Source organism: Tachyglossus aculeatus, chromosome X4, assembly GCF_015852505.1.
Source record: "Tachyglossus aculeatus isolate mTacAcu1 chromosome X4, mTacAcu1.pri, whole genome shotgun sequence".
In the NCBI taxonomy this organism is placed as follows: domain Eukaryota; kingdom Metazoa; phylum Chordata; class Mammalia; order Monotremata; family Tachyglossidae; genus Tachyglossus; species Tachyglossus aculeatus.
In genome coordinates, this window is record NC_052098.1 from 17,094,777 (window position 1) to 17,113,631 (window position 18,855).

Here is an 18,855-nt window from a genome sequence, read left to right on the forward strand (position 1 = left end):
ATAAATAGAGTAATAAATATGTACAAACATATATACATATATACAGGTGCTGTGGGGAAGGGAAGGAGGTCCTTTTTTATTTAAAAAAAATCTCAACAGTTAATTCCCTGGAAGTCCAAGAGCAAAAAGAACCATAATGACAGGGTGGTTCAAGAACAGGATTTCATCAGTTAAGGATCCCATTCTGGTGAGCAACTGCAGTAACCACTGTATTTTGCGATTTCACTTCCATTTGAATTCTCGATTTGGGATCGCAGAGCAACGATCTCTCAGACTGGAAAAAATATCTTAATATCTTAAGAAAGAGAACGGCGACTCCGGTAACGAGAGAAGACGGAGCGCGCTTCCCTGATGAGAAAGCTGCCACGTTAGGGTAATGATAATAATAACGATGGCATTTATTAAGCGCTTACTAGAATGGTGACTCCATTCGGTAACAAGAGAAGACGGAGGTCTCTTCTCTGATGAGAAAGCTGCCACGTTAGGGTAATAATAATAATAATAATAATAATGGCATTTATTAAGCGCTTACTAGAATGGTGACTCCATTCGATAACAAGATGGAGCGCTCTTCTTTGATGAGAAAGCTGCCACGTTAGGGTAATGATAATAATAACGATGGCATTTATTAAGCGCTTACTAGAATGGTGACTCCATTAAGTGCTTAGTACAGTGCTCCGCACACAGTAAGTGCTCAATAAATAGGACTGAATGAATGAATTCGGTAACAAGAGAAGATGGAGCTCTCTTCTTTGATGAGAAAGCTGCCACGTTAGGGCAATAATAAAAATAATAACGATGGCATTTATTAAGCGCTTACTAGAATGGTGATTCCATTCGGGAACAAGAGAAGGTGGAGCTCTCGTCTTTGATGAGAAAGTTGCCACGTTAGGGAAATGATAATAATACCAATGGCATAGAGAAGCAGCGTGGCTCAGTGGAAAGAGCACGAGCTTTGAAATCAGAGGTCGTGGGTTCAAATCCCGGCTCTGCCAATTGTCAGCTGTGTGACTTTGGGCAAGTCGTTTCCCTTCTCTGGGCCTCAGTTACCTCATCTGTAAAATGGGCATGAAGACTGTGAGCCCCCTGTGGGACAACCTGATCACCTTGTAGCCTCCCCAGCGCTTAGAACAGTGCTTTGCACATAGTAAGCGCTTAATAAATGCCATTATTATCATTATTATTTATTAAGCGCTTACTAGAATGGTGACTCCATTTGGTAACAAGAGAAGACAGAGCTCTCTTTGATGAGAAAGCTGCCACGTAAGGGAAATGACAATAATAACGATGGCATTTATTAAGCGCTTACTCGAATGGTGACTCCATTCGGTAACAAGAGAAGACGGAGGTCTCTTCTTTGATGAGAAAGCTGCCACGTTAGGGTAATAATAATAAGAAGAAGAATAAGAATAATAATGGCATTTATAAAGCGCTTACTAGAATGGTGGTTCCATTCGGTAACAAGAGAAGACAGAGCTCTCTTCTTTGATGAGAAAGCTGCCACGTTAGGGTAATGATAATAATAACAATGGCATTTATTAAGCACTTACTAGAATGGTGACGCCATTAAGCGCTTAGTACAGTACTCTGCACACAGTAGCTCTGCACACAGTAAGCGCTCAATAAATACAATTGAATGAATGAATGAATTCGGTAACAAGAGAAGACGGAGCTCTCTTCTTCGATGAGAAAGCTGCCATGTTAGGGTAATAATTATAACGATGGCATTTATTAAGCGCTTACTAGAATGGTGACTCCATTCGGTAACAAGAGAAGATGGAGGTCTCTTTGATGAGAAAGCTGCCACATTAGGGTAATAATAATAATAACGATGGCATTATTAAGCGCTTACTAGAATGGTGACTCCAATCAATCAATCGTATTTATTGAGCGCTTACTGTGTGCAGAGCACTGTACTAAGTGCTTGGGAAGTACCAGTAGGCAACACATAGAGACAGTCCCTACCCAACAGCGGGCTCACACTCCATTAAGCACTTAGTACAGTGCTCAGCACACAGTAAGCGCTCAATAAATACGATTGAATGAATGAATGAATTCGGTAACAAGAGAAGACGGAGCTCTCTTCTTTGATGAGAAAGCTGCCATGTTAGGGTAATAATAATAATAATAACAATAACAATGGCACTTATTAAGGGCTTACTAGAATGGTGACTCCATTTGGTAACGAGGAGACGGAGCTCTCTTCTTTGATGAGAAAGCTGCCACGTTAGGGTAATAATAATAATAATAATAATAATAATAATGATGGCATTTATTAAGCGCTTACTAGAATGGTGACTCCATTTGGTAACAAGAGAAGACGGAGGTCTCTTCTTTGATGAGAAAGCTGCCATGTTAGGGTAACAATAATAATAATAATAATAATGATGGCATTTATTTATTAAGTGTTTACTAGAATGGTGATTCCATTCGGTAACAAGAGAAGATGGAGCTCTCTTCTTTGATGAGAAAGCTGCCACGTTAGGGTAACAATAATAACAATAATAATAACGATGGCACTTATTTATTAAGCGCTTACTAGAATGGTGACTCCATTCGGTAACAAGAGAAGATGGCGCTCTCTTCTTTGATGAGAAAGCTGCCACGTTAGGGTAACAATAATAATAATAACGATGGCATCTATTTATTAAGCACTTACTAGAATGGTGACTCCATTCGGTAACAAGAGAAGACGGAGCTCTCTTCTTTGATGAGAAAGCTGCCACGTTAAGGTTATAATCATAATAACGATGGCATTTATTAAGCGCTTACTAGAATGGTGACTCCATTCGGTAACAAGACGGAGCTCTCTTCTTTGATGAGAAAGCTGCCACGTTAGGGTAATAATAATAATAATAACGATGGCATTTATTAAGCGCTTACTAGAATGGTGACTCCATTCGGTAACAAGACGGAGCTCTCTTCTTTGATGAGAAAGCTGCCACGTTAATGATAATCACGATGGCATTTATTAAGCGCTTACTACCTGCAAAGCACTGTTCTAAGCGCTGGGGAGGTTACAAGGGTTAGGGGCACAACTCTGAAGTTCCGATCCGATCTTACCGACCGGTGCCGCGCGATCCGTCTCTCCTCCGATCATTAGCAAACGGGGCATCGCCAAATGGCGGCCGGCCCTGCCCGGTGGGGTGGGGGAAACGTGGTCGGAATGGAAAACTGGCTACCGGAGAGGGGGGAATCTAGCACCTTCCAGCAGGAAGGGCTTGTTTCTCTTCCCAACGGCCAGCAGAGGTTGCTGGTGGATCAGGACAGTCGGCATTTCTCCATGGAGACCGAACTTGACACCGATATGATGTATCCCAAGGATCCAAATAAAGTCAGGCATTTTGGACTTGTCACAACATTCCTCCGTAGCACCACCAAGATAAATGTCTCTCTCTCTCTCTGTCTCCTTTCTTTCCCCCCTCTGGGCGTACGCGACGAGAGCCCAGGAGAGAGGCAGATCCTTATTAACGGTTTCCGAAGGCTTTGCTCGAGATCTACATATACCTATTATCCCCTCTCCGGAAGACATCAGAAGTCGCGCTTTCACGTCAGAGCGGGCACTCCTCTTTACAGTCGGACGACTTAGGTCTCTGAAGTCTTCTGCGTGTGTTTGATTGGATTTGGCACCGCCGCTTGGCTTCAAGCGAACGTTCTTCCGGAGAGGATGGAAGGAAGGGTTATTTTAAGTGACGTAAAATTGATACTTGCCTGGAATCGGCAGTATCAGTGTAAGGAACCAGAAGAGCAAACACACTGGAAAGAGATCGCTTCTCTTCCTCCTTAGGGCACAGTCCCCCCACCCGTCAGATGGAAGAGAAGCCCAGGTGGCTACTACTTCTGAAAATGCCTTCTTGGAAGCTACAGTGTGGCGATAAAAGTTCTAAGTCGACTCTATTTTTCAGTTCAGCAACACTCTCATCTCTGGTGAAGAGGAACCTCGCTGTCGATCATTTCTCCTGTTTGCGGCACAAACACGTTCTCCAGCTTTCACTTGTCACTCCCATTATGTGTAATGTAGGCAGCTTAGCACTAAATCAATTTAAGGAACTGCAGAAGTTAAATACATACATTATTATTATGATGACAGCAAAGGCAATGAATGTCTTGCAGCTCCATTTGCCTTCTTTGTTAGGAAAGAAAAAGCTAATTATCTGCAGCTGTCAACCATGAAGACCTAGACCTATTTAAGTCAACATTAGCCTTGGACAAACGAAAACATTTTCTCATATTTTTTCCTGATTGTTTCCTTTTTGGAAAAATAAAATGTCCTTATGAAATATTAAGCATGCCTAGGGACGACGAAGGAAGGAAGGTGTGGGGCACGCAGCACTACAAATCTGTCTGCTTTTTCATCATCGAGTCATTTTAATATCTCAAAGAAGCAACGGCCAATTTTTTTGCAATATTCAGTCTCTAATTAGTGTCCCCAGAATTTAGACATATGTAAGCTTCTCTATCCGAGTTAACGTAAAATTTCCCACTGAAAGTGCCTAGATTATTGGTTACGGTAAAAAGACCCAACAGATCGTCAAGAGGAGATATTTCGTTCATTTATACAACTCCCCTTAAAATCTATAGATGCCCTGCAAGCTGACAAAACTGGCATAGGTAAGGAATGCCACTGAATCCTGAGCTCTTATAGTCTTTCAAAGTATTATTCTCCTTCTTGTCCTAATGCTCCATTTCCTAATCTACTTCCATTAGAATCTAGGCCCAGATTACTCTTTTACTTCGAATTCACTTCAAAAACCAAAAATTCAAATAAGATCTGCGATGGCATTCACGCTGTCAAAAATCGGTGAAAATGGAATCATTTTAGAAAGAACCAAAACTAAGGAAATCTTAGACGGATGAGAGACGCAAAAAGACATTCCTGGAACCTTAATAAAATCGGTGAACAGAGGCCACCTACTTGATTTTGACCAAAATCATTCCTGCCATTCCTCTCTCTCAGCTGTCTCCATTCATTCATTCATTCAATCGTATTTATTGAGCGCTTACTGTGTGCGGGGCACTGGACTAAGTGCTTGGGAAGTACAAGTCGGCAACATATAGAGACGGTCCTTACCCAACAGCGGGCTCACAGTCTTGGCTAATCAAATAACTGGAGAGACTATCTAGTTCACAGTGATAAACCGCTTTTTGCCTGTGTTTCTTCATCTTATAAAATAAAGCTTTTCTTTGCTATCAGAGATCACGGCATGCAAATTTACTTGGGTAACTCGAAAAACGTCGCTCCCTTGGCCTAAGCTTCAGGAAGCTTGATACGCTGAAAACCTGCTCGTTTGGTCTCTTTTAGGTGAGTTACCGAAAAACGCACGGTGCTTAGGAACTGAGTTCCCAGTACCAAAACCTATCGGGTTTGTCTCTGTCCAATCAATCAATCAATCGTATTCATTGAGCGCTTACTGTGTGCCGAGCACTGTACTAAGCGCTTCCACATATCCAGAGACGGTGGTTGACCGTCACGCATTTGAAGATGTGCAGGTAACTGTGGGTGAAAGCATCCCCGGTCCCTGTGGTTACACATATGGGTGGCAACAGCGGTTGCCTGCCAAAGGGGACCCGGGGGTCACCTCTTGAAATTGATAACCTGGCTCATCATCAGGTAAAAGATAACACGAAAAAACCCAAATTTTCAACGTCCATCAAACCGCCCCATTTTTGCTGCACACCCAGACGTTTTACCACCGCTGGCTGTCAATTCCAAGGCTAACGTCGCTTCGCTCGGGCTCCGAATGGCCCTTGAAGTACTTCTTCTGCTCCCCTATCCTGCAACTGCTCTCTCCGGGTTCGTCAGGATTTGACGTCTTGGTGTCGTCAATCCTCATCGAACGGACCGCTCCGGTGCAACTAAGCTCCTAAGGGCCCCCACTTGGATAAGGGTCGAAGGATTGGCCTCCCACTCTCACCCGGAGTCTTGAAGGGTAGTTAGTGTGGAAGTATTTTTTTTATACTCTAGTCCAAAGTGAGTCTGGCGGGGCGCGGTGTCCAGGATTCACAATCGGGGGCTCGATATTAAAAAAAAAAAAGGTTATTAGAAATGAGTCAGACTGTTATCAGCTCACCCTTTGTCAGTTGAATGGCTCAAGTCCACCTCCCCTCACCTATTCCTCCCGAACGCCCAGCCGAAAAAAGCAAGCCTGATCCAAAACCTTGCATTACCATCGGTTTTGCTCCCTCCTCCGTACCCGTTCACCGAGCACTGCTTTGCAGTCCCGGGGCTTTTTAGGTTCTTGCTCATCAAAGTCACAGTACCGGATGTGACCGCGGAAATCACAGTCTACAACCTTGACCTTAAGGTGAGGCTCAAATCTTTACTACCCAAGGAAGACACGAGTCCATCTGGTGAAAGAGTCCTGTCTCAACATTCGGCGATCCTGGGAATTCTTCCCGCCTGTGCTAAATCTGCTTCCAGGGGTCACCACCTTCAAGAGAAGCCCTTCATATTCCTGAATTATTGGAGGGATAAATCAAGTTATTCCTGGGCCTTCTTTTTCTCCTCTAAAGGGGGGCATTATAGTCACCAGGAGGCCCAGTCAAAAGGTCAGTGTGCACGGATCCAATGAGGCCCAGGGCAGCCGGAGGAAGCCAAATGCCCTCGGGGTCCGAGGTGGCTAAAAGCAGCAGAAGAGCAGCAGCGGCAGTGTAGATTTAGCGGTAGGAGATGCTGAGTGTAGCCCAAGTTATTTAGAACAAGGGTACGTCTCAGAGAAGAAGCACCGGGGGGAGTGGACCGACCAAAACGTGCAAATGAAAATGGTGCCAAGCACTTCAGGTCGTGGGCGTTACAGCGTGCTCTCAATACGGAAGCGACGGTGAGTCCCGCATCACACACTTCCACGCGCGCTGATTAAACCTCCCCGTCAGCAGTGTGGGCCTTGCCCTATCTCTTTTACCTAAAGGGACAACTCACTTAGCGTCCTCCAAGTTTGAGCAGGCCTGACTGTGTACGGGGCCTGTCGGTGGACTGGTTCAGTGAGAAGGAAAAGCCGTAGGGCTGGCATCACTCCGGACTACGCGGACGGAAGTAGCTACGCGGAAAGAACTTGTTTTGCCATTGGGTGGCAAGGTCCGCTTCTTTTGAACTTTCTTATTCCTAGGGCAGGCGGTAATTTATTTTGAACCTGACGGATAGAACTTGGCCCATCTGGTTCTGCAACCCTGTATTTGCTTACGGAGGTCGCCGTTGCCGGGTTATTGAACATTATCGCAGGCTCTGACGGGAAAAGAGAGGGATTCGAAAAGAGGCCAAGGGCGTCGCAATACGATACGGAGACTTTACATCCCCTTATTTTCAAATCAGAAGTATGCCTTGGTTTATACGAAACAAAAATTTTCACCAAAATTTTCACCAAAAATTTTCACCAAAAATTTCCCCTGAGCCACGCTGCTTTGATGGTATTGACTCCTGTCTACTTGGTTTGTTGTCAATCGTGAGCCCGTTGTTGGGTAGGGACTCTATCCACTGCCAAATTGTACTTCCCGAGCGCTTAGTACAGTGCTCTGCGCACAGTAAGCGCTCAATAAATACGATTGAATGAATGAACGAACAAATACCATAAAAGAAATACCTTGCTCTCTGGGCGGTGGTTCCCTGATAAGAAAGAGGCTCAGGGGCTCACCCTATTACCGATCAATCAATCAATCAATTTATTTATTTATTTATGTAGTATTATTTAGTATTTGGCATTTATTAATTATTAATTTAGTATTTATTGAGCGCTTACTGTGTGCAGAGCACTGTACTAAGCGCTTGGGAAGTGCAAGTTGGCAACATCTAGAGACGGTCCCTACCCAACAGTGGGCTCACAGTCTAGAAGGGGGAGACAGAGAACAAAACCAAACATACCAACAAAATAAAATAAACAGAATAGATATGTGCAAGTAAAATAAATAAATCCGTACAAACATATATCCATATATACAGGTGCTGTGGGGAAGAGAAGGAGGCAAGGCAGGGGGGATGGAGAGGGGAAGGAGGGGGAGAGGATACCATGAAATGAGTGATGCCGTTTTTTGGTACTCCACTAATGTCACGTGGCAGAATTTAAGGCTCCTACGTTCACTCATTCATTCAATCATATTTATTGAGCGCTTACTCTGTGCAGAGCACTGTACCAAGCGCTTGGGAAAGTACAATGCAACAATAAACAGTGCCATTCCCTGCCCACAGCGAGCTTACAGTCTAGAGTGGGGGAGGCAAGCCTCGACACAAATAAATACGTGCGCTATGGGGCTGGGAGGGGGGAAAGAACAAAGGGAGCAAGTCAGGGCGACGCAGAAGGGAGTGAGAGATGAGGAAAAGTGGGGCTTAATCTGGGAAGAAGGCCCCTTGGAGGAGATGGGCGTTCAATAAGGCTTTGAAGGGGGCGAGAGTAATTTTCTGTCAGATTTGAGGAGGGAGGGCACTCCAATCATCATCAATCGTATTTATTGAGCGCTTACTGCGTGCAGAGCACTGTACTAAGCGCTTGGGAAGTACAAGTTGGTAACATGTAGAGACAGTCCCTACCCAACAGTGGGCTCACAGTCTAGAAGCAGGACGTGGGCCGGGGGCGGGCAGCGAGACAGGCGAGGTCGAGGCACAGTGAGAAGGTTAGGACTAGAGGGGCGAAGGGTGCGGGCCGGGTTGGAGAAGCTTCAGAGAGTTAGAGCACGATTAGGTCAAGACAGATCACACGACCAGATTTATATATACCAACCCTTATCGGAGCCTGGAAAACATTTTAATTGTCGACTTCAGGCATCTGGCCAGCACGCCTCTCATTTTTTACTCGGCTATACGAAGGAGCAGTTTAGATAGACACGAGGGCTGTCCATAATCCTATGCAATTTATGGTCACTCAATTTCGAACTGTTGACTGGCCGAAGAATAGGATTCTATTAATTTGACCAAAATGAGAGGGAAGAATGGAAAGTTTAACACCACTACTGTACTACATCTTGAAAGACCGTGAAAAGGGTTTCAGAAGAGTCACTCAGTCAGTGGTATTTACTGAGCGCGAGCCACGATCCCTGCCCTCGGGCAGTTGACAATTTCATAAGGGAAGACAAACAGATGTAAAAATTTATGCTGTAGTGCTGAAGCCTAGAATTGCCCACGATCCCTGCCCTCGGGCAGTTTACAGTTTCATAAGGGAAGACAAACAGATGTAAAAGCTGATATTGTAATGCTGAAGCCTAGAATTGCGCTGAAGCCAAAAACCACTCCCAAGCTTGGAAAAGGAAACGGCTTGGGGCATATTCCCAAACAACGACCTATTCCACTACATTCTCCATACGCTAAGCCTTCGGCACAGGAAGTCGAAGGTGTTCCTTGTCCATCAGGCTCGCTCCACTAATTCCAGGCTCAGCCCAGACCAGAAACCCGGGCATTTTGAGTTGTTGGGGCGATCGAGGCCAGGTGAGGCCAGAAAGCAATCCAAAAGGCCCCATTCCACCGTCTCCAGACATTCCCCAGCAAGACCTCAGGGCCCTCTTCAGCTTGGGAGCCGAAGTTCAACAGCGAAATCAGGAAGGGCTGCGCGGATGGCATCCCACCCCGAATTCCCCAAAGGCGAGATCAGCTTCTGCCCAGCCCAAGATTGAGGCCCTTGGGGGACGCTTGGGCCCAGGAGCTCAGATCCAGCCCTGCAGCCTCTTCTTTCAGGTCAATTCTAGCGCTGTTCCTCTTCTAGAGAAAGCCTGTGAGTGTAGTTCACTCCAGGTGCCTAGGTAAAGCTCACCTTGGAGCATCCCCAGAGCCCAAGATCGGCCCAATTCCCAGGGATATCCTGATCCCCGATGCCTCCTGCTGAACCAGAGTGGATCCCTCCGACCTGAGTCGGCAAGGCTCGGGCTAAAGCTGAAAGATCCCGGGGAGCAGACGGAGGGTCGCTCGGTCTCCTTGATTTTCCTGTACATCGGCTCATCCCAAGGAACGGGCCAGGCCCGGAACTGACAGAACAACCCAAAGCCGCTTAATGCGCTTCTCAAATGTCACAACGGCCAATCTTCGGGAAAGGGCGGGGAAAGCTCTAAAAATGGAGATCAGGAGATGGTAAACTGCAACTCTGTGTGCCTCGTCCAAGAGCAGAGCGTAATCTTTTTAGGCCTCTGCCTTTTCACTCGGGAAATAGCAACAATTTTGCATTCCAAATGAGTGACCCACAAAGTCGCTACTTAGTCTTTGTATAATGCTTGAAGATTCTGTTTCGGAACTACGGTGTGCTAAACATCGGCACCACAGTAAACAGACGCGCTTATCACCAACGCATAAAACCAGGTGGGTACTAGTTAAAAATCAGAAACCAGATAAAAGGACCCTTTTCATGAAATGGAATTTACCTAATCATACATCTTCTTTTGGAAAGAATCTGGAACTGTTACATAAACTCTTTGAATTCTTGTATTATACGAAATATATATACCCTAAAAGCTTTCCAAAGGACATTAGGAAATAGGGAGACAACTTCGTTCCCTTTCCTCTTCACAATACGAATTAACACTTGCGAATAATTTCCAAGTGGCAGGATTTGCATAGTGGTTTGCTAAATATATATGCACTATTTAAAAATCAGTAATCCCTTGCATAATATGTAACATTTTAGAAAACTGAATACGATTATCAAAGCAACTTGAGAAAGTAAGATACAGATAGGTTGCCAACTTGTACTTCCCAGGCGCTTGGTACAGTGCTCTGCACACAGTAAGCGCTCAATAAATATGATTGATTGATTGATCCTACCAATGTAATTTTAGACTGTGAGCCCACTGTTGGGTAGGGACTGTCTCTATATGTTGCCAATTTGTACTTCCCAAGCGCTTAGTACAGTGCTCTGCACATAGTAAGCGCTCAATAAATACGATTGATGATGATGTAATGAATAGATAATGGAGCTATGATACAGAGATGTACATTTCTTTAGCTATTTAGGATTCTAGAATTCTGGAGACCTAAGTTCTTATTATTCCACTTGGTATTTACTTTTGATATCATGTTGTCCTCAGAGGATTTTGGCTCGCATTTCACCGTTTTAATCAGTGAAACGGGAATGAAATTATTTGCGGGAAAACACTGTGATCCCTGAATGGCAATTTTTCATTCACACCCACTTCCTGGCTTCCCTCGTTCTAGCCGTTTCTCCACGTACCGAATCCCGGTAGAAAGTCTGGAGGGTCTGGCCCATTTCTTATCACAGTGGGTAAGTTATCCTTCGTTAGCACTGTTATCGTTTGGTATAACTTCAAAGAGACACAGGGCCATCAGCAGACGGCACCAATGAAGGAGACGCTATCTGTGTCTCTTCCTCCGTCTATAACTTCAACACCCGACGGGCCCTTTACCAGGTAGGAGACGACACGGCACCCGTTAAAAATGAGACGGTCTTCGGATACTCGGAGAAAGTGTCCGTTATTTGGACCCCCGGGTAGCAATGGTGCTCTCAGAGCTTCTAAAATTAGGGCTCCGAGGAGGTCGCTGGATTCAAAAAGCCCCTCGACCTCCCCAACTCCTTGCTCGGTATGACTGTAATTGTCTCCACGCAATGCCACAAGTGTGTTTGGAGCAGTGGGTAGAAAGCTGGGGGAGGGTGCTGATCACTGCATCTATTTTGCTGACCACCCCCCGACTCCACACACACACAAACACACACACACACAACACACTCTGAGGGCTGCTTGGGTGGAATTAACTCTCTCTGCCAGCCAAGTTATTTCCCAATTCAAGTGCCCTCAACTCAATGCCACAACAGTCCCCATTACAATTCTAGTGGAGGGAAAAAAAAAAATCAGTCTATCCTAAAGTTTTAATACGAGTATTCAATGCCAGAGAGGCTGATTTCTGGGCTTTTCCCCAGGAATCACAGCATTTCTTTTTCCAAACGCGACACGGTGACAATGCTAAACTTTCATCTGTTGCTCATAAGTAGAGGCTACGATCTCTAGCGATCCTTGTAAACTCTATTGCTGAAGACTGACCCCTTTTATTCCCGAGGCCGAGATGTAAAAATGGGAACATAAAGAGATGTGTACTTAAAAAATTAAATCTCCTATCATTGACTAAATTACCCTCGGCCTGGTTCTGCGGCTAACCGAAGGGATGAGATCAGAAACCTTAATTTTTTTTTTTTTAAAGTTTGTGTAATCACCTCAACAGATTTGCGAGTAAAGCAGAAACGGCCAAGGGGATGATCTTCTGAACCATTCCCAAATACCTGACTGTCTGAGGCTGGGAGTTGCAAGCTTGGCAGGAAAAAGTGCAACGGGATAAAGGAGTCTACGAGTTCGTGAAAAAGGACGAGTCGGTCTAGCCCTACGGCCAGACGTCTGGTGCCCGGGAGTTGGTCTAGTGACCCGATCTAGGGAACCGGCAGGAGAATTCAGGCCCCATCTTGGTCCAGTGCTCTGCACACAGTAAGCGCTCAATAAATACCATTGACTGATTGATCCGTGACGGTGGGAGGACTGGAAGGAGTGACAAGAACCCTCGCTTTCATTTCTAACTACCCTCCGGCAATCTCAAGTAGGACTCTGGAGTCCGAACGGGGGCTTTTCCGATAACTCTGAAGATGCCGCGGCTCCCCCGAAACGTCAGGAAGCGTTCCCTTTACTCCTTCATTCCCACCAATCAGTCAATCGTCTTTATTGAGCACTTCTTGCGTGCAGAGCACTGTACTAAGCGCTCGGGAAGTACAAGTTGGCCACATAAGTAAGCCCTAGCCAGCTCCAGAGTGGCGGTTGCTTCCACGGTGCTTCCCCGACCCCAACCCCAAAATGCAGAGGGACAGAGGTGGTCGCGGAGTAACTACATATGGAACCAAAGTAGTTTCGGGGTGTGGAGGCATTTAGACCACTGAGCCCGCAGTTGTTGTTTTTTTAATGGTATTCGTTAAGCGCTTACTACATACCGAGCTCTGTTCCAAGCGCCAAGATAGATACGAGGTGATCAGGTTGTCCCACGTGGGGTTCACAGTCTCAATCCCCCTTTTACAGATGAGGTAACCGAGGCCCAGAGAAGTGAAGTGACTTGCCCAAAGTCACACAGTTAGTGGAGAACGTACCTGCTTTGCTCTATCCACAGCCCTCGTATACGAGCCCGCTGTTGGGTAGGGACCTTCTCTATATGTTGCCAACTTGTACTTCCCAAGCGCTTAGTACGGTGCTCTGCACACAGTAAGCGCTCAATAAATATGACTGAATGAATGAACGAAGTACGTTAAGTACTTTTTTAAACCTGCACGTTCATAAACTCCAATCATTCACCTTTTTTTTCCAATGTATTTCCTCTCGACATCGTCCCACTCCCTATTCCTTTTCCTGGAAAGGGAAGGGGGAGAGGCGGCGTGGCTCAGTGGAAAGAGCCCGGGCTTTGGAGTCAGAGGTCATGGGTTCAAATCCCAGCACCATCGACTGCCAGCCAGGTGCCTTTGGGCAAGTCACTTCTCTGTGCCTCAGTGACCTCATCTGCAAAATGGGGACCGTGAGCCCCCCGTGGGACAACCTGATCACCTTGGAATCTCCCCAGCGCTGAGAACGGTGCTTTGCACACAGTAAGCGCATAATAAATGCCATCATCATTATTATTATTAAGACGGGGCTCGGGATCAAGGGGAGGGAGAGATGTTGTACTTCCCAAGCGCTTAGTACAGTGCTCTGCACATAGTAAGTGCTCAATAAATACGATCGATTGATTGATTGAAAACGCCAGGTCCGGGTGGTGGCTTGGAGTAGCGGGAGGGAGAGTCGACAGAGAGACCGAGTAGAGAGCCGAATGGAGCAAAGGAGAAGACGGGAGACGAAGGAGGAACGGTTCGGTAGCGGCCGTCGTTGAAAGGAAGAAGAAAACAGGGAGAGGTCCTAGAATTACCGTGGGGTCTGGAGGAGAGAGGAGAACGAAAAGAGGAACGGGTGGAAGGAGTGGAAAGCCACGGATATGGCAGCAAAGTGGGAGTTGGCAATGAAGAAGGGTTTCGCCGGCCCCTTGCTGAAGCCATCAAAGAGTCACCGCTGAGTATGAGAAGCGAGCAAATACCGTCTATCTGCCAACTAATTCACTCTCCGTCAGATCGACGAAGCGTTTCACGCAGTAAAACTCATCATCAGCCAAAACCGAGGGCTCAGCGGAACACGTAGGTCGGACGTTCAAGCCACCTGAAAACTGTGCGAAAAGCACTAACCTTTCGGGCAACACTTCCTCAAGGATCAGCGCTGCTGGCGAAAGAGCCACATACGCTCACAGAGCATTCTCTCCTAGCTCCTTTGGGCCTTTCAACTGCCCGAGCAGGCAGATCTGCTGAAGTTCTGTCAATTCACCGTTGCCTACGTAGGAGAACTGTGACATCACTGGAATATTGGCCAATCGTGCCGCCTTGATTTCCACCGGCCGCTCCGGATCCACCTTACTGATCGAATTGAGCTCGACTAGTTCCATTTCTCACAACATTATTTTAACTTGCACGGAACCGGGGTGATACCTTGCTCATCTTTCGGACACACGTGCCCGTGTACACAACCGAACTGCTCAACTAGGCACAGGTACTATACACGCGTAACTCTACTCGTTTATTTCAGCGAGCAGATTGGCAGCAAGCCTAAGAAACGGCAACCCGACCACTACCCGGTGTTTGCAGACCCGACAGAAGGATTTGACACCACCAGTACGCCAGAGCTCCGACAACTACACAGGATTGGCTGGGCTGAAGAATTTCTCAAGATCATAACATCGCTTTCCCTCGAAACGGCCGGCTGGTCAGAACCGGAGGGACGTCGTCTGATCCTTTCCCCGTCGCCGACCAAGGAAAACAATGCTGGATGTCCTGTCTCCCTCGATCTTTTCTCCGCAACCACGCTCAACGGCCAAACGAGGGATCCAGAACCCGGCAGCAGAATGGGATTTTGATCCTCCGTGGAACTCCATGAAACTTTCAACTTAACAGGCCGGGAGCACCGTCAGAGGTCCGCGACCCGAGACGAGCAGTTCAATCATCCGTTCATTACTGTTTACTGAGCACCTACCTACGTGCAGAGCACCGTACTAGGCACTGGGGAAAGTACAGTAGAAGAGGTATGGTCCCTGCCCTGGAGGGGCTTACAATCTAATAGGGAAGAGAGACGTGAATCGGTTACATGCAGCTGAGTGGGGTTGGGGAGAAAAACCAAATCCAACTGGCCACGGCACAAAAGTACGAGGGGAAAGGGCTAGAAACACACGGAAGGCTGGTCAAATGAAAGGCATAAATCGATATACGCGTAAGGTGCTAAGAGTGCCCGTCGGGATGACGTGACTTAGGGCGGTGGTAATTAACCGGAAAATGCCTCCCGGGGAAGGGCTCCCAGGAGGGCCTTGAGGATGGGGGGGCGGGTACGTGGTCTGATGGATTTGGAGAGCGAGGGAGTTCCGGGAAAGGCATGACCAATGACTGGGAGGAGGCGGAAGAGGCGAGAGCGAGGTACGGGGAGAAGGTTACCGCGCGGCCTTAGGTGTAGCAGGTGAAGGAAGAAAGCAGCTGCGTAACGAGACGGCTGGTGGAGAACCTTTCCGATCGGCGTGGAGAGAAACGGGATGGGACCGGGCGGGGGAGGAGGCCTGGGAGGGGACCGCCGCCGCCCTCCCTCCACCCTACCCCCATCCGGTCCCATCTGTCCCTGGGGCAGCTGGGGAGGCGGAGGCTGCATCGCAAGAGAGGTGCAGGACAGCGGCAACTGCAGGACAGGGTTCGAGAAATAGCCTCAGGAAACCAGGTCCAGCGAGGGACACAATGCTGGCCAACGGGGTTGGGGTGGGGCGAGGGGGCGGCGGCGCGGCGCAGCGGGGATGGAAGCGAGGGCACTGGCGCAGACCACGGGGCAGAATCCAGAGCGCGTGGGAGCCTTGGGTACGGAGGTTCAAAGAGAGCCGCGCAGTGGGCGGGGCAAGAGGGGACAGGGAGGGGGTTGGGGGGAGATCAGCGCTTACGTGTTCAACAGCCTGGGACACCACGTCCAGCGTGCTTCATCCGGAAGTGAAATCCGCCATGCTGTCGCACACCCACTTTAGAGTCTTGATAAACTTTGCACGGCAGCCAACCTTTTACTGTCGTCGCCCGGGACCGGGTCTCCTGACAGGGGGGGCGGTCAAGTGCTTTTGGATCTTGACGTCCCCTGCATTTCTCCCGTATCCGACGTGCGGCAAAGATCACGCCTGCCGGGCCCCGCTGTGTTCTGAAGCCGCATCATCAGTCTGAGAGGGCACGGCTGACGGTGTGCTTCACTTATTAGTCCGAGCTGACTACGGCTAGGCTCCCGCCGAGGAGAGAGAGCAGTGAGATCCCACAACAGGAGCCACAGTCAGCTCTCCCTTTCCTTCTCGAATGCGGCGACAAGGGTGACATCCTTGAAATCCCGGGGCATCTCCTCAGCTTTCCGGACGACGGCGACAAGTCCGTGGAGGCAGCTGAGCGGCACGTCCCCTCCCTGCTTGGAGATCGAAGCCGGATATCCCGCCAGATCCAAGTGTCTTCCCGTTCGTTCTTCCTCACGCCGACTGCAGCGGAAACCTCGTCAAAAGCCGCAGCGGCGGCCGGGTCTTCATACGCTGGATCACCAGCAAACTAAGTCGTTGTAGAGCATCCTCCTCGCTGCTGACAGGCAACGTAAGGAGATCACTGGCGTGTTCTTGCCATCTCTCTTTTTCTGTAACGCGGAGGAGCCACCTCTACTGCGGTTGGGGTTGCGGCTCCACGGACGCTCATCGAGGACGGGCAGAGCCCTCGGTCGGGCTCCGGTCTGCATAGCCTTGTATCTCTTCGGCCTTGGGATTCCACCATTTGCCACGCATCCTTCTCAGTCTGCTCCGCAACCCGAGAGGTAAGAGGGGGGTTTCGACAGGCATCCTTTTGGCCGAGGTGGTGCGGGTTGGCAAAATACCCTCGACATACAGCTCTTCTGCTTCTACGCGGTGCCCCTGATCACTGAGCCCTTCTCGTCAAACCAGTCCCGGGCGCTCCCTGCGGGAGGCACCCGCTGTTTCCAAGGTTGCCCGCGAGAAAGTGTCGCTTAGAGACACCTAGCTGGCAGGCACGCCGGGAGGCTCGAAGGGCTTTCTCATCGCGGTGTCAAAGTTCCTGGTACGGGGCTTTGATCCTCATGAAATTGCCGTATGGGCAACTCGGGGAGTTTGGATACCACCGTGTGATACGTCAGCGGGAGTCTGGAACATAGGCGACGGTCAATCCAACTCCGTGCCGAGTAACAAGCCGAACATCCCCTGCAGTTCGCTGAAGGATGATGACACAATCAATGAGGTACCGCTCTTTAGATCTTTAGCGCATCTACGACGTCTTTTATCCCGTAAGCAAAAAACACTGTGCTGCTGGTTACAAGCTGATGACCGGCACATTCGCCGAACAATTACAGACCGCTGCAGTCTTAGTTTACCGATCCTATGACGTCGAATGACTTTTGTCCAAGTCTCACCACCTCTGCCCACACCCGCACTGAGATCTTCCACGAGGACGGCTTAACCTGCTAGCGGTACGGCTAAGTCTGACCGGATCCCTCGGCGAATCTCGCTTTCCTCCGTGGCGCCGGTCACGGTGGGGGCGTACGGGGCGACGACTGCGGCGCGGCCCTTTAGCTTTGGAGCTTCGGCAGAGGGTCGTGAGATGCTCGTTAACGCCGCTGAGCAGATGGGGACGGCTGGAGACAGGCGACCGTCTGATTGCAAAGCCTACACTCTGCAAAAAGACCTCTCCCGGGAAAGGGTCAGCCGGCATCTACTTCCGCTTGCTGTCTTCCACCAGGAAGCCTTACTTCACCCGGCTCGGTGACGTCCGCTCCGTATCTGGCTAGCTTACACGCAACGAGTGCCGTTTCTCCTTATTGGACGACTGCTGTTCTCATCGTCCCGGACGAGAATATTTACTGTCTTGAGTGAGCTCTCTGATACCGGGGCAGTCCAAGTTGACCTGTTATAGATGGCTCAACCATAAATCGATTATGATTACTTAATATATACGATCATCAATTAATACTTACGCAGCGTCCAGCACTTTCAGAAAACGATATATCACTCTCTCAGTAGACAGCTATTCCTTAAAAAATATGAAAGCACAATACAATACAAGCAACAACAAACACACAGGTATATCCTCTCACGGTATATTATCCTCTCAACTTTCGGACAGCACATTTCCCAGAATAGAGACACTCTGATCTGAAGACCTTTGCTTATTTATTGGTGCCAGGAGTGGGTTAGCGAATTTCTTCCAGAAGCAGGTGAACCTTGTAAAAGTTAAAAGTATGTTTTCGTTCAAGCAAACATAATTCAGTGGCAATACGGTATTACCGCACCGAGGGCCTTATCCTGCAAAATAAATACGGTCCTTCCAGGGGTTGTATCTGTGACCCTGTCAGAATGCTTTTTTGCGTATTTAGACATTCCGGGCACAGACTACAGAAGACTAATTTAGTGATTATTGCGATATTTTGGTGGCCAGGGAGAGTTTAAAGGTACTTCTGAAAGAATCCTACATACGACCCCAGGACAATTTACACTTCAGGCTGGATCGAGTCCACTGGATTATTAAAGAGTGCATTTCACAAAAGTGAAGCAGGTTGAACATTGCAGAATGAGCTTAAGCTCTGCGAAATGGCCTCAAATTTAGACATTCCGGGCACAGACTACAGAAGACTAATTTAGTGATTACTGCGATATTTGGGTGGCCAGGGAGAGTTTAAAGGTACTTCTGAAAGAATCCTACATACGACCCCAGGACAATTTACACTTCTGGCTGCATCGAGTCCACTGGATTATTAAAGAGTGCATTTCACAAAAGTGAAGCAGGTTGAACATTGCAGAATGAGCTTAAGCTCTGCGAAATGGCCTCAAAT

General features: G+C 48.0%; 1 protein-coding gene across 2 annotated transcripts in view; it reads right to left on the reverse strand.

Annotated features, from left to right (window-relative positions):
• The window catches only part of RFX3 (regulatory factor X3), a 261,490-nt gene extending 245,477 nt beyond the window's left edge, over positions 1-16,013 (reverse strand). Inside the window, exon 1 of one of the 2 annotated variants that reach the window (XM_038769597.1) lies at positions 15,941-16,013. The gene's annotated coding sequence lies outside the window, so the exon portion shown is untranslated. Of the gene's footprint in view, positions 1-14,162; positions 14,239-15,940 lie in introns of those variants that run through there. The other variant, XM_038769596.1, reaches the window with a different exon arrangement.
• Positions 16,014-18,855: the final 2,842 nt, after the last annotated feature.